Here is a 25,005-nt window from a genome sequence, read left to right on the forward strand (position 1 = left end):
CAGTTTATGTATTGAAATATATATATATAAATATATATGTATATATATATATCATATTGCAGTATACATTTCTACCTCTGATCAAGATACTTATACATTGTTTACATTTGGAGGTCATTGTCCTCATTTATTGCCCAGTTGTTTATTGTCTTAGTCTTTAATTTAGACAGGTATTAAGAATTATAGATCAATAGTCATTTATGTCATACTTATATTTAGACTAATCAAGTTTTTAGATACATAGAGATTAGATTCTGTATAGATAGATAATCTTCAACCTCTTCAAAGAGCTGTAAAATGTCATTTAAATAACTTAGAGTTCTGTTAAAGTTAGACAAAATTGCTCCTAGAAACACCAATCTTTTCCAGAGAGAATGTTGAGCACCAAAGATACTCCACTTGGAGATTTTCTTCTTGACAAAATTGGCCTTTGGGCAAGGGACTGCACATACCTCAATCACTGGCAAAATATTTAGTATCTGGAAACAGATAAGCAGGACTGTCAAATCTTGCCAAGACCAGGTAAGATGGTTGTGAAAAGTTTCTTGCCTTTGAAAATAGTCTGTCAGTTACTCTAGGCCTTAGCCAAAGTTAGTTGCCTCAATGTTGCAAATGAGACTTTGGGTGATTGTCCAGGTAGCTAGTTGTTCCACATTTTAGAAATTGATTGTACTTCTTAATTACTGAGGTAACATTATTTCCCTTCTCTGATCTTTGGCAGGGTTGAAGACTAGATAAGTGTAGTAGCTTTCCTCTAATGTCTTGGCCAAGTTATTTATTATATAAATCTTAAGATAGAATAGGATAGTTGTATTTGGTTTAGGACCTTATTTAAACCGAAGGGGGAAGGTGCTTCAGGAAAGTTTACAGCTAGTAACTACCCACATACTAGGGCTTGGCCTCATAGACCTTTTACCTGAATGGGGAAGCCTGTCCAGCCCCTTCGCTCATCCCATGATTCCCTCTTGGCTGGCTAGTTCGGATCCTTTTGGATCTTATCTCCATCCGCCGTTCCAGCAGAGAATCCTGCTTTTGTAAGTTTTCCCGCTAAATAAATGTCTATCTCTCAGTTCTGAGCAAGTGTGAGACTTCTTTTAAGCACCCAATAAATCTGCCCATCACCTATGTAAATTGTAAACATAGGTATACTCACCATACATAAATATATAGACACAAACTTACAGATGCAAGCATATGTAAACTCACATTCACACATAACACACTTATACACACCAAAGGAATACATATGTTTTATGTTCCATACAAACACAAACATATACACATATACACAAATACGAACATGAATGCATACATAAACTCACAAATATGCACATATAAAAGAAGCCTGAGCAGGATTTACATTTGCTACTAGCATCATGTATTTCTTATTTGAAAGATCCTTTGAGATTGTCAGGGTAGAAACTGAAACTAATTATGACAACTACCATTTATTGAGTTTAGTTTATTTTTTGAATTGTTAAGTAAATGATAGCCTAAAAACATACCATTTGAAAACATGACTTAAAGCACAAGAAATTGACAGTTAAAATGGAATTCTATTAGTTAACATTAGGGACTAAATTATAACTAAAATATTTTACATATAAAAAGAATACATACTTGTGTAAACTTTTAAAAGCATCAAGTTTTCTAAGATGTTTTGAAATATTGCACTCTTGTACAACTGTGGATATTTGCTGTTATGCATTTCAAATGTTATTTTTCTATATCTATATATATCTGTTCAACTAGATTCCAATTACTTTTTATATACTATACCCTATGGCTTTTCATTTTCCTCCATTTGAACTTGATAATGTATCTGCATGAAACTGCTGATTATTTGTAGGTTGAGCTATTTTCTCTAGTAAAAGTGGTTTTCATTTTGTTTGGTGTATTGTGTCTCTGAACTTGATGTGTTTCACCAATACATGATTAATAAGAAAACATTAAATTGTGTTATAATTTTACATGTAGAAAAACCTTCCAGAATTAATAAAAAAATCTTTTTTTTAGCACTAAAGTACTCAAATTGGAATTATGCTTGAGGTTAATTTAATACCAATGAATCTTTTTTGAATTCAAGTTATTTTACTTTATTTTCAATGGTTATGTAGAAAGTGCTATATTTAGAACTCTATAACACATTGTGAGCTATGCACACAGTTGCTACACAATTTTTTGGCTCCATTGCCAAACCTTGATGCTATCAAGGTGTTTTAATGAAAGTACACAGGGCTGAAGAGACAGCAGAGTAGTTAAAAGATATTTCTGCATGATCAGAGGACAGGAGTTTGGTAAAGAACCCATTTGTCAGTTTCAAATCCCATATCAGTCTGTCTCCATCGGATCCTATATCAATATCCAGAGTCCATAAACCCTCACACATATACACACATATATTCACACTACACAAAATTATTAGATTAAATTAATTTGGGGGCTTGGCAGATGACACTGTAGTGTCAGAGCATTAGCTAATATTGTAGAACACATTGCATTGATGTCCATAATTCACACAGCAAATCACAAATATCTATAACTATAGTTCTAGGGTAACTGACACATTCTTTCATCTCTCTCCAGAGTTACCTTTTTGGGACAGTGGTCTTATACCCTGCAAAGGTTTTTCACTTCTACTGGTTTAATAAAATGCTGATTGGCCAGTAGTCAGGCAGGAAATATAGGTGGGTTACTAGGCAGGAAGTATAGGCAGGACAATGAGAACAGGAGAATTCTGGGATGAGCCAAGGCGAAGTTTGCAGACATCACCCAAACACAAAGGAATCAAAATGAGACTGCCTTGCTAATGAAAGGTACCTAGACATGTTGCTCATACAGACAAGAATTATGGGTTAATGTAAGTTATACAAGCTAATAAAAAGCCTGAGCTAATAGGAAAACCAGTGTATAATTAATGTAGACCTCTGTGTATTTCTTTGGGACTCAGTGGCTATGAAACCTTTGACAACAAATGGTGCCAACATGGACAACTGCATCCACATAAAACCTGAGAGAACTCAAAAAGTACTTCTAGACAAAAAAAGAACAGAGTTAAGCATGGCTTCTTGGTAGCACAATCTACTCAGGTGTGCTCTGTTTGCAGAAAGCAAGCATGTCTCATCTACGAGAGGCTTTCTGACTTCGCTTTAGCTTGCATTTCTTTTTTAAGAGGCCCCACCACAAAACACTTAAATGGTGTTTATGAGTAACTAACAGCCTGCATTGTAGGAAGAAGGGGCCATATATTGGTTCCTGCTGCCCATAACTAAAATAATCACACAGAAACTATATTATTTAAATCACTGCTTGAGATAGACATTTATTTAGGGGGAAAACTTTAGCTTCCTAATGGATAACTTTTATTATTAATTCAACCCACTTCAATTAATCTGTATATTGCCACATGGCTGTGGCTTAGTGGCTAATGTTTTATTTGGCTCGGGCAGGGCTACATGGCTTCTCTCTGATGCCACCCCTCTTTCTCCCAGCATTCAGTTTAGTTTTCCCCACCTACATATGTTCCTCACTATCAACAGGCCAAGGCAGATTCTTTATTCATTAACCAATAAAAGCAACACATAGAAGGACCTTCCACATCATTTCCCATTTTCTCTTTAAACTAAAAGTAAGGCTTTAACTTTAACATAGTTAAATTACAAAACAAGCATCAAACAAGAATTACAGTTACAATATTTATATCTACTTTATCTTTTATCATAACTATGGAAATCTATAACTATAAATTCTTAAATTCCAACAAAGACTCCAGAAAGAAATAATATTACATAAGTAAACATTGTAAATAACTACTCAGACTCCAGAAATGACAGAGACATCTCACTGCATGGACAATCACCCAAAGTTCTTTTGTACCATTGGGGCATCCACCTTCAGCCTACAGATGCATAGTCTCTAGCAGACTATTTCATGAAGCAGAAAATTTCAAAGGCAGTTCTGCCTATATTGGTTGTTTATCAGTCAGTTTCTTCTGTGCCCTTCAGAATGTCTTTCAAATTGTTTCATGAAGCAGGAAACCTGAAGGATCATCTGACCTTATGCAAGTTTAGCAGTCATTTCTCTATAGGTCCTGCCTGTAGTAGTCAAGACAAGAACAGTTTCTTGCTAAAATAGCTAACAAACTCCATAAGGAACCTCTTCAATGACAATATTCCTCTTGAAGCAATTGGTGCTGCCAGGAGCAGATGTGTCTGACTGTCATGAAAAGTCCCAAGTTCTTAAAACATTTTAAATGCCATATTCTGAAGGTCTCTGAAAGATTTTAAAAATACCCATCTAACTGAAATATATCTCTATATATCTAGAAAACTTAACTAATATGACTATAACCTTGACTATTATAAATAATTATCTATTAGCCTATATTTTTAAATTATGCATTATATTTTAAATGAGCTGCACACAATACCTTAATCAAGAGCAGAAATACACATATAACAAAATCAACAATTAATTTTTATCAATAAACCTAGATCTATACCAATGCAAATCTCTATAACATATTCATCTTTAAATGTAATCAAACATTTATAGACAATACTTGGAAATATGGGCATATTTCTCCAAAATGCTTTCTGTTGTCTATTGAGTGAAGTAATTTTTGAGGGGTATTCAGGGAAACTTTTCAGGGGCTCTTGTTCCATCAAATCACACTAGTCTGGAATGATTTTTATCTTCTATGGAAACAATAGAAGAATTTCTTTTCCAAAAAAACATATTCTTAAATCCACATTTTGAAATCAAGATTATATTTATATATATATATGTGTGTGTGTGTGTGTGTGCTGCTAAGCTAAACAAACATATTTTATGCTTATACAATGAAGTGTCTCTTTATGTAGTTCATTCACAGTCAATAGAATCAAAGAAAATACAATAATATACATAATCCAGACTCTCTGTGAATTTTCCACTTTTACATGGTTCATTTTTCTCTATTCCTTTTAATCTATGACTGTCTATACTCTGTCTCATTAAAGATTTTACCTTTTTTTCAACCATATACTTTTTATTTAAACAGAAAAGGGGAAATGATATGGGAAGTCCTTCTGTCTATATGTTGCTTTATTAGTTAATAAGAAACTGTCCTGGACTGTTGACAGGGCAGAACTTAGATATTTCTGGAAAACTAAACTGAATGCTGGGAAATAGATTGGCAGAGTCAGAGAAAAGCCATGTAACCCAGCTAGAAGAAGACACTGGAACTTTTCCAGTAGGTCATGAAGAGCATGGTAAAATATAAAATAACGAAGATGAGTTAATTCTAGATTTAAGAGCTAGATAACAATATGTTTAAGTAATTGGCCAAACAGTCTTTCAAATAATTAGTTTCCGTGTGATTATTATGGGAGTCTGGGCAGCCAGGAAAGAAACAAGTAGCCTCCTTCCAACAATGTTTCTTTTTGGTAGCAGGACCTTGAAACTCCACAGAGTTATGGCAATAAACATGCTACAGCCAGTACCTTCTCTGTGAGACTGACTTTCAAAAAGCTAAGATATTGGATGGATATAGCCATCAAACCACAGCTTTAATCCTAGACATATTGCTGAGCAAATTAAAGACTCATGTGTTAAGAAAAGGAAAGTTATACAGTAAAAATTGATTCAGATGAAAAAAATTCTAAACTGTTTAAAGTGTGTTTAAAATATATGTAGGCTTGCGAGAGGAAAAAAAGGTAAGTCCTTAATATAAATAAAAAAAAAGAGAGAACTTGGGTGTCATATACCTTTAATCCAAGCACTTGGGAGGCAGAGGCAGATGGATCTCTGTGATTTCAAGGGCAGCCTGGTCTACAGAGTGAGTTCCAGGACAACCAAAGATATACAGAGAAACCCTGTCTCAAAAAACCAAAATTTAAAATAAAAATAAAAGAAATAGAGTTTAAAATAGAGTCATGTAAAAGTGGAAAATATACAGATCATCTGGATACTGTATGTTGCTATGTTTTCCTTGAATTGTTTGATGGCAGAGAAAGGAGCAACAGCTGCTAAAAGACATTAGGTTATGAATGCTGCTGGATTAATCCAACCTATGTATTTGAAAATTACCTGACTTCAAAATTTATGTCAAAAGTATGTTACTTAAAAAAATTATCCAGCCGGGCGGTGGTGGCACACACCTTTAATCCCAGCACTCAGGAGGCAGAGGCAGGCAGATCTCTGTGTGTTCGAGACCAGCCTGGTCTACAAGAGCTAGTTCCAGGACAGGCTCCAAAACCACAAAGAAACCCTGTCTCGAAAAACCAAAAAAAAAAAAAAATTATCCATTATGATCAAGTAGGCTTCATCCCAGGGATGCAGGGCTGGTTCAACATACGAAAATCTATCAATGTAATCCAGCATATAAATAAACTGAAAGAAAAAAACCATATGATCATTTCATCAGATGCTGAAAAAGCATTTGACAAAATTCAACATCCCTTTATGATAAAAGTATTGGAGAGATTAGGGATACAAGAGTCATACCTAAATATAATAAAAGCTATTTACAGCAGGCTGACAGCTAACATCAAATTAAATGGAGAGAAACTCAAAGCCATCCCACTAAACTCAGGAACACGACAAGGTTGTCCACTCTCTCCATAACTCGTAATATATTGCTTGAAGTTTGAGCAATAGCAATAAGACAACATAATGGAATCAAGGGAATTCGAATTGGAAAGGAAGAAGTCAAACTTTTGTTATTTGCAGATGATGTGATAGTGTACATAAGCGACCCCAAAAACTCCACCAAAGAACTGCTACAGCAAATAAACACCTTTAGTAACGTGGCAGGATACAAGATCAACTCCAAAAAATCAGTTGCTGTCCTATACACAAAGGATATGGAAGCAGAGAGGGAAATCAGAGAAGCATCACCTTTCACGATAGCCACAAATAGCATAAAATATCTTGGGGGTAACTCTAACCAAGGAAGTGAAAGATCAAAGAAAGAAATTGAGGAGGATACCAGAAAATGAAAGGATCTCCCTTGCTCTTGGATTGGGAGGATCAACATGGTAAAAATGGCAATTCTACCAAGGGCAATTTATAGTTTCAATGCAATCCCCATCAAGGTCCCATCAAAATTTTTCACAGATCTTGAGAAGACAATAATCAACTTTATATGGAAAAACAAAAAAACCCAGGATAGCCAAAACAATCTTATACAATAAAGGATCATCTGGAGGAATTACCATCCCTGACTTCAAACTCTATTACAGAGCCACAGTATTGAAAAAAAAAAAACTTGGTATTGGCATAAAAACAGAGATATCGACCTATGGAATTCAATAGAAGACCCGGATTTTAACCCTCAATCCTGTGAACACCTGATTTTTGATGAAGGAGCTAAAAGTTTACAATGGAAGAAAGAAATCTTCTTCAACAAATGGTGCTGTCATTACTGGATGTCAACCTGTAGACAAATGAAAATAAATCCATATCTTTCACCATGCACAAAACTCAAGACCAAATGGATCAAAGACCTGAATATCAGTCTGAAACACTGAACCTGATTGTAGAGAAAGTGGGAAGTACTCTACAACATATGGGCACAGGAGATCACTTCCTATGTATAACCCCAGGAGCTCAGACATTAAGGGCAACATTGAATAAATGGGACCTCCTGAAACTGAGAAGTTTCTGTAAAGCAAAGGACACTGTCACTAAGACACAAAGGCAACCCACCAACTGGGAGAAGATCTTCACCAACCCCGCAACTGACAAAGGTCTGATCTCCAAAATATATAAAGAACTCAAGAAACTAGACTTTAAAATGCTAATTAACCCAATTAAAAAATGGGGCACTGAACTGAACAGAGAATTCTCAACAGAATAAGGTCAAATGGACAAAAGACACTTAAGGTCATGCTCAACCTCCTTAGCAATCAGGGAAATGCAAATCAAAACAACTTTGAGATACCATCTTATACCTGTCAGAATGGCTAAAATCAAAAACACCAATGATAGCCTTTGCTGGAGAGGTTGTGGAGTAAGGCGTACACTCATCCATTGCTGGTGGGAATGCAAACTTGTGCAACCACTTTGGAAATCAGTGTGGTGATTTCTCAGGCAATTTGGGATCAACCTACCCCAAGACCCAGTAATACCACTCTTGGGAATATACCCAAGAGATGCCCTATCATATGACAAAAGCATTTGTTCAACTATGTTCATAGCAGCATTATTTGTAATAGCTAGAACCTGAAAACAACCTAGATGGTTAAATTTAATGGAAGAATGGATGAAGAAAGTGTGAAATATATACATATTAGAGTACTACTCATCAGTGAAAAACAATGACATCTTGAATTTTGCATTCAAATGGATGGAAATAGAAAACACTATCCTGAGTGAGGTAAGCCAGACCCAAAAAGATGAACATGGGATGTACACACTCATAATTGGTTTCTAGCCATAAATAAAGGACATTGAGCCTACAGGGCAGGGAATCGGGACTGTGCTTCAGACTGGAGAGGGAGGCGGAATGGAGTGGGGGGAGGGGGAGCTTACTGGGGGCAGGGGGAGAAAGGAGGGAAATGTGAGGTGTGGAGGAGGAGGAAATTTTTTTCAATAAAAAATATATAAAATATAAAATAAATAAATCCAACAAAAAAAAAGGATGAGTACTGAAAAGCTTGCCACTGTCTCCTAGACACCAAGAGTCTAAAGATTATTTTTTTCTTACCCTAAGTGCCATGACAAACATAGGGGTAATGGGATGCCTATGCAACCAGGGATATCTTGCTGTGTATGCATGTATGTGCATATGTCAGTGTAGGGCTTGGGGTGCTACCTGGAATTGAATCCAGTGCAACCTAGGCAGCTCATATCTGACTTCTTTTATTCCAAAATAAATTCTAGATTTTTATTCTGCACAGAATCTATGCCTAATAAAGTAGTAGAGCCCCCCCCCCAAAAAAAAAGAAAGAAAGAAAAGAAAGAAAGAAAGAAAGAAAGAAAGAAAGAAAGAAAGAAAGAAAGGACAAGAACATGTATCAGGATTCCATCTGTATGTTCTAGAGAGCAAAAGCTAGTCTATAGTGGTGAAGGGACTTGCTACCAAATCTAACAACCTGAGTTTGATCCTCAGGACACCATGGTGGAAGGAGAGAACTGAACTTATCTTTTTCCTCCCAGATGTATGTGTACATGTGTGTGTGTGAGCAAACATTAACATTAACTTAAAAATTAAAGATAAATAAATAAACACTATCGGAACAAAAAAGATATGTTACTTTAAAGAAGAGGTTTTACTTTTGTTTTCACAGAAAAATGAGAGGCTGTGGACTCATTCTGGGTTAATACAAATTAGGTTTGATTAAGAAACACTTCCTGAAAAATCTTCATTAGGAGCACGTGGTCCAGATGATTGAGATCTACATCCAAAACAGCCTCAAGACTCCTGGCTTTGATTCTCAAGCCTGCCAGAATATTCTAGTCATGACTTGACCATAATTCTTAGTGTTCTTTTGTTCCCCATAAGATTATAAGGTCACCCATTCAATAGGAATTAGCCTAGAAAACTTCACCTGCATTCCCCCAAAAAGTGGATTATGGATGTTTTCTTTGTTTCGAGTGTTGATTACAAGTTGTTATGGAGGGGGCTGGAGAGATGGCTCAGTGGTTAAGAGCACTGCTTGCTCTTCCAAAGGTCCTGAGTTCAATTCCCAGCAACCATATGGTGGCTCACAACCATCCGTAATGGGGTCTGGTGCCCTCTTCTGGCCTGCAGGCATATACACAGACAGAACACTGTATACATAATAAATAAATAAAATATTTAAAAAAAACAAAAAAAACAAGTTGTTACGGATAATGCTCAGGAATGGTTATGATAATTGTCACATATGTAATATGTACTATGACTATATACTACTCTCATTGGCTAATAAAACCTGATTGGCCAATAGAGAGGCAAGACTGTATAGGCAGGCTTATCAGATATACATGGTGAAAGAATGGTTGAGTCAAAGAGAGTCAGCAGTCACAGAGAGAACAGGACGGGCAAAGCCAATGAGACAAATGACCTGGTGTAGATAAGGATTATGGGTTGACTTAGTATGTAAGAGTGAGTTAGTAACAAGCCTGAGCTTTTGCAATTAATATAAACCTCTGTGTGGTAGTTTGGAAGCTGCTCTAGGGATGGGAAAACTCCACCTACAAATGCAATTGTTTTAAGTGTGTTTTTCTTTCAGTCCCAGCCCCTTTCCACACCCACTCCCAGCGACCTCTGACCACTTGCCTTATCTGAAAACTCTCTTTTCCTGCTCTATTCTGGTGTGCACATGTGTCTTTGCCTCTCTCCTTCTTTCCTTTTTTCCTTCTCTCTCTCTCTCTCTCTCTCTCTCTCTCTCTCTCTCTCTCTCTCTCTCTCTCTGTCTCCCTCTCTCTCTCTCTCTCTTTAATAAATGTTTATGGTTATTTTCCATGTCTATGGGTCTGTTTGCATGCGCCCACCTGCTGTTGGTAACCTACATCCACTTGGCTCTTGCAGCACCGCTTGGGCCACTGCTCAGGGACCAGCAGCTGCCAGTGCCTTGGGATTGGCTGCTCGGGACCTGCAAGGGAACTTGCCTCAGGCTGTTGGGCCTCCTTCTGTTGGGAACTTGCAGCTGCTTGGCTGCCCACTGTCGGGAAACTGCAGCCGCTTGGCTCTCCCTGGACCCACCGCGAGCTGGCCCTTCCCACTCACAGCATGGCAGGGCAGCCCGCCCAGGATGAGCCACTACTGGTAAACTGCCTGGGGATCTTGCAGGGTCCCACAACTGTCTCTGCCCAGCTGGCAGCTGCTCCGCGAACATTTTAAGAATAAAAAAGTGTATTTTAATAGGCTTGTATTTCCTTATGTAAAAATAAATATAAGAGTAAAAACACAGTAAGCTGGGTAGCTTCTTGTAAGCATGAACAATTCACTATTGCTTCTTTCATCTTTTAATATATCACAGAATATACATCATAACTCAGTCTTGGTTCATTGTCTTTAAAATGTATCTGCCAATGGAAAAAAAAAACTACAATTCAGTGAAAAATGGATTATCTTAAAGAGGTTGTAGGATAAAATGAACACTCCTGCACTGCTGGTGGAAATGCAAACTGGTACAGCCCCTTTGGTACAGTATGAAAATTTCTCAGAAAATTAGGAAACAACCTTCCTCAAGACCCTGTTATACCACTTTTGGGTATATAGCCAAAGCATATTCAATTGTGTCACAAAGATATAATACTCAACTATGTTCATAGCAGCATTGTTTGTCATAGCCAGAAATTGAAAACAACCTAAATGCTCTTCAACTGAAGAATGGATAAGGAAAATGTGGTATATTTGCACAATGGCATTCTACACAGCAGAAAAAAATAACATCTTAAATTTTGCAGGCAAATGGATGGAGCTAGAAAACATCATTTAGAGTGAGATAATCCAGATCCAAAATAACAATTATCACATGTACTCACTCATGAGTTGTTTTTTAGATATAAAGCAAAGAAAACTAGTCCATATATCACAATCCCAGAGAACCTAGACAACAATGAGGACCCTATGAGAGACATACATAGATCTAATCTACATGGGAAGTAGAAAAAGACAAGATATCCTGAGTAAATTGGGATAATGGGGACCTTGGGAGAAGGTAGAAGAAGAGGGGAGAGGTAGGGATGGGAGCAGAGAAAAATGTCAAGCTCAATAAAAAAAAAGAGAAACTGCAAAATGTGTGTGTGTGTGTGTGTGTGTGTGTGTGTGTGTGTATTTGCCTATGTGACTTAAAGAAAATCTGAAATTGGAAGAAAAAGAGCTTATTCAAAAAAATGCTTCAGCCGGGCGGTGGTGGCACACACCTTTAATCCCAGCACTCAGGAGGCAGAGACAGGCGGATCTCGGTGAGTTCGAGACCAGCCTGGTCTACAAGAGCTAGTTCCAGGACAGGCTCCAAAACCACAGAGAAACCCTGTCTCGAAAAACCAAAAAAAAAAAAAAAAAAGCTTCAGGAGTATCATATAATAAATGCTGAACCATGATGAAATATGAAAATTCTTGGGGGCTGAAACAATTATAAAGCAGTTAAGAAAGATCAATGGCTGCTGATGCCAAAGACCAGGTTTCAATTCCTAATATTTTCACTCAACTCATAACTCAAGATCCAGGGATTCTGATGTTCTAATGTCCTAAACCAGCTATAAATGTGGGCAGGAGAACAATAAATGTGAAATAAAGGTAATTTTTTTTTTGAAAAACAAATTAGGTTTCACTGGACCTGATCTTATTAAAAAGAAAACAAGTCACAAAGAAGCATGACATTTATGGATGGCTGGCAATGGAAATTCAGATGAATAAGTAATAGTTTTTAGAACAGGATATTTTTCGTTTCATTTTCACACTGTTTTACAGGTATATTTATTATAAATTATATCATGCATTCTTTTAATTATTAATTAGGGTAAATTGACTTATATGGAGTGTAGTTTTTCCTAATATAAAACCCCATTATTTCTACTTTATTTCATATTTCATCTACATATCTATTTGATGTTTATAAACAATTTATTCAAATGAAGTATATTTCATCTGCCTTTTTTCTATATGTATGGACAACTGAAATAAATTTCAGGTGATAGTAATCATAAGAGCAGAACTATCTATTATTATATATCCTGTGAACATTTCACAATTCATATTTTACTTTTTGCTTTTGTCAAATGTTGTATTTGCAAGTGATTTTGTTAGAAAATGCAAAACAAGAGAGATTGAATAGCAGTACTGGATATACCAAATTCCAATCAACACAGTCTTGTTTGCTCTGAACCTATAGCATTTGATATTCATCATGAACTTGTATTAATTTTCAATTCAACATCTGAGGACAAAGCATAAATAGTTACTGGTATGTAATTTTAGCTCAAAACTTTTACCTCTTTCTCATCTTCTCAATACCAGTCTGTAAGGATTGTATCATTTCTAAAATTCTCTCTCTCTCTCTCTCCCTCCCCCCCTCTCTCTCTCTTTCTTTGATTTTTAGACACATGATTTCTCTGTTACTTTGGAGCCTATCCTGAAACTAGCTCTTGTATACCAGGCTGGCTTTGAACTCACAGAGATGAGACTGCCTTAGCCTCCCAAGTGTTGGGATTAAACACTTGAACCACCATTGCCTGGCTAAATTTTTCTTTCTTGAATCTGTTATGAAACCTTTTGTTTAAGAATATGTCCCAACCAACCATACACAAATAGAACTAAATATTCCCTGGAGGAGAGGAATGGAGTGGTAAGAGACACAAATGACAGCAAGTCTGGATTTCTGATCAAGCTGCCAACTTTACTTTTCCTCAGAAGTTTATATAGCAAACAGGGAAGGGAGAGGGTAAGTAGGATGCAGGAATGTCATTAATCTAACTGGAATGTCATGTCTGGAGACATCCCTAGCTGATAAGGAAATACTGAGGGTCTGTGACTGTTAACTAACAAAGGAAATGCTAATTGCTTCTGAATCTTGAGGCCTGCAGGTCTTGGAGGGAGATAAAATACTAGGTTAATTTCCTAGATCTGGAACTAGCCCTGCAGAGGTGACAGAGGTAAATATTTTACTGAACTTGTGAACTTCAGATGGCTATAAACAAAATACAAGTCTCAAAATACAAGTCTTTGCCTCCAGAACTAAACTAATAGTCATTATGGTCAAAAATATATATATATGTAAAAGGTAGGTCATATAGCTCTTCCAGAAATTCACCCATAGTAGAGAAAAAAAGGTTGATAAATTTATGGATGGTGATATTAATTTTCTTCCATTATCTTGGGGTTGGTTTTAAAATTTCAAATTTATTTGTTAACAAATCAAACTAATAATTAGTTACCAAATTAACTTACCTCCGTTATAATTTTCAGAAAAATGTTGTAGGTGTAATAATCATGATTGGCCAATAGGTACCACAATTGTGGCAGTAAAGCAACCCTAGATCAGCACTTGAACTAACTTTGAGATTTAACAGAGCTGCTCACAGATTTGGTTAGATTTGTAAAAGCAGCACACCCACACATGTAGTGGGTTGAGTTGGGAAGAATCTCAAGAGATCCAGAAATTTTAGGCACACATGAGCCATAAGGCCAGAACTTGGGCCACTGGCACTTCTGGATTCAACCTGTGAACACAAGCCTGTGTTCCACCTACAGAGTTAGAGCATCCAGGGTCAGTACTCAGCCTGATCAGAGCAGGTCTGGTGGCAGCTGGGCCACAGAAGAAAATCCTAGTTTGGGCAGTGGCAGCAGACCACAAAGGCCAGGGCCAGAGAAGCTGTGGTATAGTGAAAGACCCTCAGAGAGGACCTTTTCCTCCAATGAAGTCCCCAGAACCAGGACACTCTGAGTCCAGACCACAGGATGCAATTAGCAAGAGGTTTATTGAGTAAACACAGGTACCTGGGGGCAGCAAGTCTTTAGGAGGACTTGCACGCCTGCCAACTGGAGAGGAGGCTTTTTATAGGGAAGAGCAAAAAGCAAGTTTACAGAAGCAAAAGCGTGGTTATTGGTCGATCAGAATGAGGCGGGGTGTCAGCAAAAAGCAAGTTTACAGTAGCAAAAGCGTGGTTATCGGAATGAGGCGGGGAGGGGGGGCATGACTGTTCCTGTCTCATGGATATCCTGTTTTGCAGTCAACCTACTTTGTTGATGTCCTATCTTATTGACATCCTGCCCTGCAGTCTTCTTATCTCATAGACATCCTGCTCTCTCAAGCACATGGGATGTTCTTATGAGAGCAGGCTGGCTGCTGATCCGGAGAATTTTTTTAAAGCAAACAGGACATTCCCCCGGGATCATGCTAGCTGCGGAGTTTGAGGAGGGGGTCTGTAGGGTCTTTCAATAGGAGTTGTATAGGAGATGGCATATATACCCAGAGTCTGGATTATGTACATTATTGTGTTCTCTTTTAATATTTTGACTATAGAGAGACACTTGATACTAGGGCTGCTTGGCTAAACATAAAGGTATCTTGACTTCAAAATTTGAATCTAAGGGTATGTTACTTTGGAAAAGAAGTTCTGCCATTTTCAACAGAGAATGAGAACCTCTGGATTTCTTTGAGGCTAAAGTGGTTTACTGGAAGAAGATCCCAAAATGTCTCCATGAACCCTAAAACTATTGCCCAGTCCCAAAATGATTGCTCATAAATGTTTGTTTTTATTTAAAAGGTGTTATGATACAGAAATGTAAATTTGCAATAGAATGGATCTTGATCTATTGATATAAATTTAAGGTAAATTTGTTACAAACTGTATATTTGTTCTTGTTTAAGTATTGTTTTGTTAAAGCTCATTTAAAAATGTAATGTATAATGAAGAAATACAGACTATTATACAGACATCCATAATAATAATCACACTTTAAATTAAATTAAGTAGCTCTCTAGGTATTCAGAGATATATTCAGTTAAATAGAAAATCTTCAACACTTCAAAGACCTAGAGAATGTAGCATTTAAAATGTTTTAATAACAGACTTTTCTCAAGAGTGAGACATGTCTGCCTCCGTCAGCATCAATTACTTCAAGAGAATGATGAGCATTGAAAAAACATGTTATGAAATTTGCCTTCAATCTGACAAGGTGAGCAATTTGGGCAAGAAACTGCTCTTGTCTGGACTGCTTAATGGTATGCTGTATGAACTCATCAAGCAGGACCCATAGAAAAATAACTGCTGAAAATTTCAAAATAAAGGTTTGACCATCAGTGTTCCTGCTATACAGAAAAAAAGTGTCAGATATTCTGCAGAACACACAAGAAAGCAACTGACGGACTTTGCCAGTGCAATGTAGAACAGATCTTCAAGTTTCCAACTACTGAAAAGTTTGAAAGATATTATGGGTTTAAAGACTAATGAATGTCTAAATGTTACAGAACTTTGGGAGGCAGTAGTGAGATGTCTAAGTCAATTCTAGAGCATTGGAAGATGCTTTCAATGTACTTCCTGTTTACTTAGGTAGTATTATATCCTTCTAGGGTCTTTGAAGGATTCAAAGACAATTGGTTATTGTTAATGTTTTCCTTAACTATGATAAAAGATAAATTAAATATGAAACTTTAGGCTTAAAAAGATAAGATAGATGATAGAATTTTTCTTTAATTTTGCCAAATACTAATAAACTAAATATTGTAACTGTAATTCTTGCTTGATTCCTATTTATTTATATGTAATTTTCCTATGTTAACGTTAAAGCCTTCTATTTTATTTAGACAGAAAAGAGAAAAAATGTGTCATTCCCCTCTGTATGCTATAAATATGTTTTATTACCTGCTGGGCCACAATTATCTCGGGGCCTGTACCTTGGGGCATACAATACAGAGTAAAAGCCTACCATGAGTACTTCAAGGCCTGTAGGACAACATAATCTAGCTCAAGTTTGAGTTAGGATAAGACAAAAGAAATTAGAAATTTACCCTCTGATTGAAAGGTAGACCCCTTTCAAACAGAGGGAAGATTTGGCTGCCTCTCTTTGGATGGAGTTACCCCACATCACACCATGTCACTTAAGCTATATAAGCTGATACAGTAATAAACCAAGTTCCTGCTTGACCCCACTCCCTATTGTGTCTGATTGTCCAGTGTTGTGGGGCTTTGGAATGAGCATCCTTTATTGTGGGGCTGTTGGAATGGGCAGATAACACACCCACCTTTCCTTGGGAATAAGGAGGCATAGCAACACTAAGAGAGTACTGGTAACTGGAAGCTCAAAGAAGATAGGAATTACCATTGGTTAATAAAGAATCTGCTTTGTTCTATGATAGGGCATAATATATGTAGGTGGAAAAACTCAAGAGATGCAGGAAGAAAGAAGGTGAAGTCAGAGAGACACCATATAGCTCAAGAAGAAGAAAGATGACAGAATTGATAAACCACAGCCTCATGGTGATGCACAGATTAAGAGAAATGGTTTAATTTAAGATGTAAGAGCTAGGTAGGAATATGCCTGAATCAATGGACAACAATTTAGTAATTTATTTGCTTCTATAGAATTATTCGAGGAACATGTATGCATTTGTGGAGGTAAGTAGACAACTTGTAGGAATAAGTTCTGTCCTTCTACCATGTTGATCCTATAGACATATTATAAAAAATAAATTCAAATAGGCAATAAAATATTATAATCTATTACTTTTAGGGAGGAAATCAATAGCACCAACTTCTCTAAAAATTATCATTATTACTTTAAATATAAATTCTGAACTTGTAGAATGTTTTAAAAAAACTAGAAATACATACAGAGGACAACAAGTACAATTTAAGAAACAGAAGGTTTCTAAAGTTCTGAGTACTTTTCTTCAGTCCTAAGTGGAGCAGTGTACTTTTGTGACCTCATCAGTAGTCTCCTGGCTTCCTAGTGAAATGTTTTCAGAATGGCTCCAGAGACAGTGAGCCTGCTGTGCCTTACTTAGGGCCTACTGAGAAAGGTTCATATGATGGGAGATTTCATAATTGACACCAAAATAATGCTTCATGAAAGAAAATTGCTGAATTGGATTGCACCAAAATTAAAATCCTTTTCTTTTGAAAGCAATCTTGAAAGAAGATGGTAGAAAACAAACATAAAACAGCACAACACCCAAAAATAATTCTGGAACTAAAATCCACAATTAATTCAAAGTGAAGGACTCAAATTTAGAATATGCAAAGAATTATAATCATAAAAGTAAAACATTAAAAAAATTTCTTAAGAAAATAGGAGAAAAACGTGAAAAGGTACTATGGTGCCTTCTATAAAGCAGGCTTTATAGACGGCAGGGAAAACACAGTCAGCAAAGAGACAAGAATGAATCTCAGCTCAGCCCAATTTTAACATATCCAGTGCTAGAGAACAATTAGCTCATTCTCAAGTGCACAAAATTTAAGACATGTTTATACTTAGAATTCACTTAGGCTGTTATAAATAACAAGTGACATCACCCATGAAACTGAGTTTTATGTTTTAAAAGCAATGCTCAAGAAATAGGGGGTAGGTCTTAGATAAGTAAAAACATAAATCCTGGGAGGGAGATAAGGCTGTAGCTGTATCATAAGACAGCAAAGATTACCAAGTTGTAAAATGACTTCATTACTAGCATTCTAGGGAGGACAACTTTGCTTTCCATTCTGTTGAACAAGTAAGCTATATGATAAGAGCAGGCACAAAACAAATTCTGAAAATCATTATGTCATACTTCTGAAACCTGTACTCTACAAAATTATAAAACATAAAAGAAATGGACAATTTCCTGGATAGGTAAAACATACAAAAATTAAATCAAACTTCTTCTTCTGGAAAACACCAAATGGCGGATGACACCGGTGCAGGAGGCCCCAGGATTAGGAGGCCATTGCGGCTTCCGGCGGAGGATTTGGCAGCAGTCTGAGGGGCCACAGTCGTGGTCGAGGCCATGGCCAAGGCCGCTGGGCTCCCGGAGTGGATTCCTGTCACCAAGCTGGGACGCCTGGTAAAAGACATGACAATCAAGTCCCTAGAGGAGATCTACCACTTCTCCCTGCCCATTATAGAGTCTGAGAATATTGACTTTTTCCTATGATCTTCCCTATAGGATGAGGTTCTGAAGATCATGCCCGTGCAGAAGCAGACTAGGGCAGGCCAGCGGACTAGGTTCAAGGCTTTCGTCGCTATTGTGGACTACAATGGTCACATAGGTCTCGGTGTCAACTGCTCCAAGGAGGTAGCCACTGCCATCCGATGGGGCCATCATCTTGGCCAAGCTTTCCATTGTCCCTGTGCGGAGAGGCTACTGGGGGAACAAGATTGGCAAGCCCCACACTGTTCCTTTCAAAGTAACAGGCCACTGTGTTTCTATGCTGGTGTATCTCATCCCTGCCCCCAGAGGCACTGGCATAGTCTCCTGTGCCCAAGAAGCTACTGATGATGGCTGGCATTGATGACTGCTACACATCAGCCAGGGGCTGTACTGCCACCCTGGGCAACTTTGCCAAGGCCACCTTTGATGCCATCTCTAAGACCTACAGCTACCTGACCCCCGACCTCTGGAAAGAGACTGTGTTCATCAAGTCTCCTTATCAGGAATTCACCAACCATCTTGTGAAAACCCACACCAGAGTCTCTGTTCAGAGGAACCAGGCTTCAGCTGTGGCCACATAAGGGTTTTTATACAAGGAAAATAAAATTGAATTAAGTCTTTTTAAAAAAATTAAATCAAAACCAGATAATCAATTTAAATAGACCTGTAAGCCATAAAGAAATAAAAACTGTCATCAATGATCACTTAAGCAACAAAAAGTCCAGGGCCATATGGTTTCAGTGCAGAATTATTATAGAACTTCTGCGTGGCAGGGCTGCGTCCCCAGTACCCTGGCCACCTGCTAGCTTATGCCCCGAAATAACAAGACACAAACTGTATTCTTTTAAACACTGCCTGGCCCATTAGTTTCAGCCTCTTAACCCATTTCTAATAATCTATGTAGCACCACAAGGTGCGCTTACCAGGAAAGATTCAGCATGTTTGACCTGGTGGCTGGCTGCATCACTGTCTGCCTCAGAGAGCAGAGCTATCGCATCTGCCTGGGAGAGGGGAGCATGGTGTCTCTGAGCTCACTTCCTCTTCCTCCCAGCATTCTGTTTTGTTTACTCCACCCACCTATGTTCTAACCAATAAAATGGGCCAAGGCACTTTCTTTATTTTTTAACCAATGACCTTCCTCCATCAAACTTCAAATAAGATAAAATTGTTCTACAAAATGGAAACAGAAAGAACATTGCCAAACTCAGTTACCCTGACACCAAGCAAAAACACAACTGAGTAAGAGAACTATAGACCAATCTCCATCATGAACATTGGTGAAAAATACTCAAGACCATACTGGTAAACTGAATAAAAGAACACAGCAAAGAAATCATCCACCATTATCAAGTATGCTTTATTCTAGAGATGCACATATGGTTCAATGTATGAAAATCTGTCAATGTAATCAACCATATAAACAAACTGAAAGAAAAAAAAACATGATCATCTCATTCAATGGTGAAAAGTTCTTTGTCAAAATCCCACACTCCTTTATGATAAAGGTCTTGGAGAGATCAAGTATATAAGGAATATTCCTAAGCATAATGAAGGCAGTATATAGCAAGCAAACAGGCAACATCAAAATAAATGGAGAGAAACTGAAAGCAAGTTCACTAAAATAAGCAGCAAATCAAGGATTTCTACTCTCTCCATATAAGTTCAATACAGTACTGAAAGTTCTAGCTAGAGCCATAAGACAACAAAAGGAGTTCAAGTGTCTAAAGATCAAAGTCTAAAGAAGCCAAACTTTTACTGTTTGCAGATGATATGATAGTATACATAAGAGACAAAAAATTCTACCAGGGGACTACTACAGCTGTTAAGTACTTTCAGTTATATTTCTGGAAAAATAATAAGCTAAAAAAAAGTAGCCCTCCTATATAAAAATGGTAAAGGGGCTCAGAAAGAAATAAAAGAAGCATCACTTTTATAATAGCCACAAATAGTATAAAATATATTGGGATAATTTCAAGCCACCAAGAGAAAGACCTGAATAACAAGAAAGAAATTGAACAAGATTTCAATAAATGGAAAGATCTCCCATGCTTTTGGAAGGGTCAGATCAACATAGTAAAAAAGAAAATCTTATCAAAAGCAATCTACAGATTCAGGGTGTAAGACTTTAAGACAATCCTAAAGCCATTTTTGACAATTCTGAATCCTCTCAGCCTCTGTGCCATAGTGCTTCCCCTCCTCCCCTGGGAACCAATGACCTAACAGCTACACTTGCATGTACTCAGTTCCTGAACAATTACCCATATACATATGCTTTGGTTCAGTCCCCTGGGAAACGGGGTCAAAATGACCTCTTACCTCATCTGATCTGGCAACAGCTCTCCAGTCAATTATTGGTAATAACCCTTTCAAATAAGCCAATCAGAATAGTCAAAGAACAACCCCCTTGCTTCTGTGGCCCCTTTAAAAGTAGACTGTACCAGCTATTTGAGGTCCCTCGGCTTCCCGAATGCTGGGGAACCCTGTCATGACAGAATTAATAAAATCCTCATGCTTTTGCATTGGCTGTGGTGTATGAGGTGGTCTCTGGGGGTGACTCCTTCTCGGTGTTTGGACGCTAGAGTCCAACAAGGGCAATCCCAATTAAAATCCCAACACAATTCTTAACAGACCATAAAAGAAGAATACTCAACTTTATACAGAAAAACAAATATCCCATGATAGCCAAAACTTTCATGTACAATTAATGAATTTCCAGAGTCATAATCATCCCTGACTTTAAGCTTTACTATGGAGCTTTAGTAGTATAAATTAATTGGTACTGTCATAAAAACAGATATGTGTATCAATGGAATCAAGTAGAATATCCTGATATTAACCAACATGCTATAAACAACTGATATTTGAAAAAAAGCCAAAGTCATACTACCAAATAAAGAAAGCATTTTCCAATAATTGTACTGGAATAACTGAACGTCAACATATAAAATAATGCAAATAGATCCATGTCCATCACCATGCACAAAGCTTAAGTCTAAATCAATCAAAGACCTCTATCTAGATAAACCCAGGAACACTGAGCCTCATAGAAAAGAAAGTGGGAAGTAGCCTTGAATGCATTGGAACAGGAAACCCCCTCCTAAATGTAACCAGTAGCACAGACACTGAAGAATTCAATTAATAAATGGACCTTCTGAAACTGTGAAGCTTCTTTAAGGCAAATGACAGAGTCAATAAGACAGAACAGCAGCCAAAATAATGGGAAAATATCTTAACCAACCCCACATCTGACAAAGAGCTGATCTACAAATTACTTAAAGAACATAAGAGACTAGATATTAAAATACCAAACAATCCAGTTAAAGATCAGGTACACATCTAAACAGAATTTGCAGCACAAGAAACTCAAATGGCTGGAAGATATTTAAATAATTGTTCAGCATCCTTAGTCATCAGGGAAATGCAAGTGAAAACAACACTGAGATACCATCTCAAACCTGTCAGAATGGCTTACATCAAAAACACTGATGACAGCTTATGTTGGAGAGGATGTGGAGTGAGGGGATCACTCCTCTAATGCTTATGGGCATGTAAAATTGTCCAATCACTTTGGAAATCAGTATGGTGGTTTCTCAGAAAATTTAGAGTCAGTTTACCTTAAGACCCAGGAATACCACTCTTGGAAATTAACCCGTGAATGCACACTCATATCACAAGGATATTTGCTCAACTTTGTTCATGAAAGTATTATTTGTGATAGCAAGAATATGGATACAAGCCAGATGCCCCTCAGCCAAAGAAAGAATAAAGAAAATGTGGTATACTTACACAATCTAGTGTTTCTCAACAGTAAAAACAATGACATCTTGAAATTGTCAGGCAAATGGATGGGACTAGATAAATAATTCTGAATGAAGTAACTCAGGCACAGAAAGAAGAACATGGTATGTACTTACCCATACGTTGATAATAGACATAAAGGACAACTAGGCTACATTCCACAAGTCCAAAGTCTATATGTAAAAAGGAGTCCTCAAGGAAGAAGAAATAGTTAAGATTTCTGGTGTACATTGGAAGAGGTGGAGAAGGAAAGAGATAGGGAATAGGAACATGAGGGTTCAAGATGACTGTGTTGGGGGAGGAATGGGGTTGGAGAACAATGAAAGAGATATCTTGATAAACTGAGCCATTTTGGAGTTGGGAAGAGCCTCTTGTTATGGAAATTACCCCAGCCAGTGGGACAAGAACTGAGTGTTCCTGATAAACCTGGAGGAGGAAGAGGAATGGAGGCTCCAAGAGACATGAGAAATGATAGCAAGATAGGCTTTCTGATCAAGCTGCCAATTTTAAATTTTCTCATGAGCTGTTACATAACAAACAGATTTGGGGGTGAGGTAGGGTGTCAGGAAAGTCCCATCTGATGGAATTCAAGTCTGGAAGGTCTCTGGCTGAGAGAAAGAGATATTAACTAACAAAGGAAATGCTAATTGCTTTTAAAGCCTTGGGCCTGTAGGTCTCACTAGGTTAATTTCCTAGGTCTGGATTTGCCCTGCAAAGATGAATATCTTACTTAATTGTGAACTTAATGTAAACAAAATATGGGTATAAAAATACAGATCTTTGTTTCTGCTCAACAATCTTTCAGGAATAGGTCAGTGTTGCCAGGAACAATTGCTTCTCACTACCACACAACTGAGGACTATGACCTCCAAATATAAACAATGTATAAGTATCTTGATCAGAGGTAGAAATGTACACTGTAATATGGCACATATGTATATATCAATACATAAAAATGTTTTAAACAGAGGTAGAAGCATGCATGCATACAATATTCAATAAAATTTAATTTTGTATCTACATAAAAGAATCTATGCCAATGTAATTGTCTATAAACTATAACTCACAAAAACCAATCTATTATCCCATCGACCAATTTTTCCTCCTTTCTATTTCAAAAATATCCTTTGGCTTATAAATTTCCTCCCAGAACCCTCAACCATAATCAATTATAATAGACCCCTAAATGTTGTCCCTAAACCCTTTTCTGTAATGATATATTGAAGAAGCAATCCTTTAAATCAGTAATTATAAGAGGCCATCCTTTTGTTAACAGAGAAGGTAAAGGAATTCCAGACTGTAGAGGGCCCATAGGTTGAATTACCTTGTTGACAGCTCTTAGATCTGTCACCGTTCTCCATTTACCAGATTTCTTTTTTACAATAAACACAGGAGAATTCCAAGGGCTAATTGATTCCTCAATATGTCAAGCATCTAATTGCTCCTGTACCAATCATTCTAAAGCCTGCAATTTATCTTCAGCTAGAGGCCGTTGCTTAACCCATATTGGCTTCTCAGTTAGCCTTTTTAAAGGTAGGGCTATTGATACCTCTAAAGGTTTGTTAGTTGCTTTATGTTCTTGTACACCCTGAATGGCTGGTGACCTTTATGCATAGTACCTTATTACATCATTCCCAGAATTATGAGTTCTTGGGACTGCAGGAATGTTAATCTAGGTATTCCATTGCTTAGCAATTCACAGCCCCATAAATTTATTGCAATATCAGCTACATATGGCTTTAGCTTTCCTCTTTGACCTTCTGGCCAAATAAAGTCATCCCATCTTGTGCTTTGTTTAACTCAAGATATGGTTCCAATTCCTAGTCCAATTTGCATGCCAAGATTCTGGAGTGATGATTCTCACATCTGCTCCTGTATCTATCAAGCCAACAATTCCAATTCCATTTATACATACTCTCAGGTTTGTTCTCTGATCGTTTATAGAGGTTTGCCAAAATATATGCTTCTTATTTCCTATTTGAATTTCTGACTTATCCTCCAAATTTGAGGCATCATTTAGAACCTTATGGTCTTGCAAGAAGGTTCTAGAGTTTTCAATTTTCCTGGTGTGATATGTCCTCCATGGTTACTTATGTAATTTCATCCATAGTGGCAGAAAAACCACAGCAAGAGTCCCATTTAAAACCAAACCTGCATTTTACCTGTTAACAGAACAAATCCTGTTTTAAAATCTGCCCTGATATTTCTTTAAAAACTGAGGAAAAATGAGTCACACAAAAGGTTAGAAGTAATTCACAGAGAGAGAAAAACCAGAGTTCAGGCACAGGGAACGAAAATCCAGAGAGCTTCTAGTGACTGATAAAGAGCAGAACTCACCAGGGGTGGCTGCCCTGCAGCTCTGCTCCATCCCAATGCAGGGGTCCTGACACAGCCACTGCTGGGACAAAAGGTCTGCTACAAATGCCACTGTGGCAGTGCTCCACTCAGTTGTGGCAAGAATTTTAAACAACAGGTCTAGTTGAGCTGCTGGGACTTCACAGGGGTGTTTTGCCCCAAGGGGTTTTTAGTGTCCAGCAACTGCTTGTGCTTGTGCTCTGCATAAGCACTGCACTGCAAGGGGGTATTTAAAGACCATGCAGAAAAGATCAAACCAGGCAGGCAGAGTCCGTCCTGCCTGTGGATTCATGGGGACTTAAAGCCA

General features: G+C 37.5%; 1 pseudogene; it reads left to right on the plus strand.

The window, feature by feature from the left end:
• Positions 1–18,452: 18,452 nt before the first annotated feature.
• On the plus strand, positions 18,453–19,126 carry LOC142858192 (small ribosomal subunit protein uS5 pseudogene; annotated as a pseudogene).
• The last annotated feature ends 5,879 nt before the right edge of the window (positions 19,127–25,005 follow it).

Source organism: Microtus pennsylvanicus, chromosome 10, assembly GCF_037038515.1.
Source record: "Microtus pennsylvanicus isolate mMicPen1 chromosome 10, mMicPen1.hap1, whole genome shotgun sequence".
NCBI lineage: Eukaryota > Metazoa > Chordata > Mammalia > Rodentia > Cricetidae > Microtus > Microtus pennsylvanicus.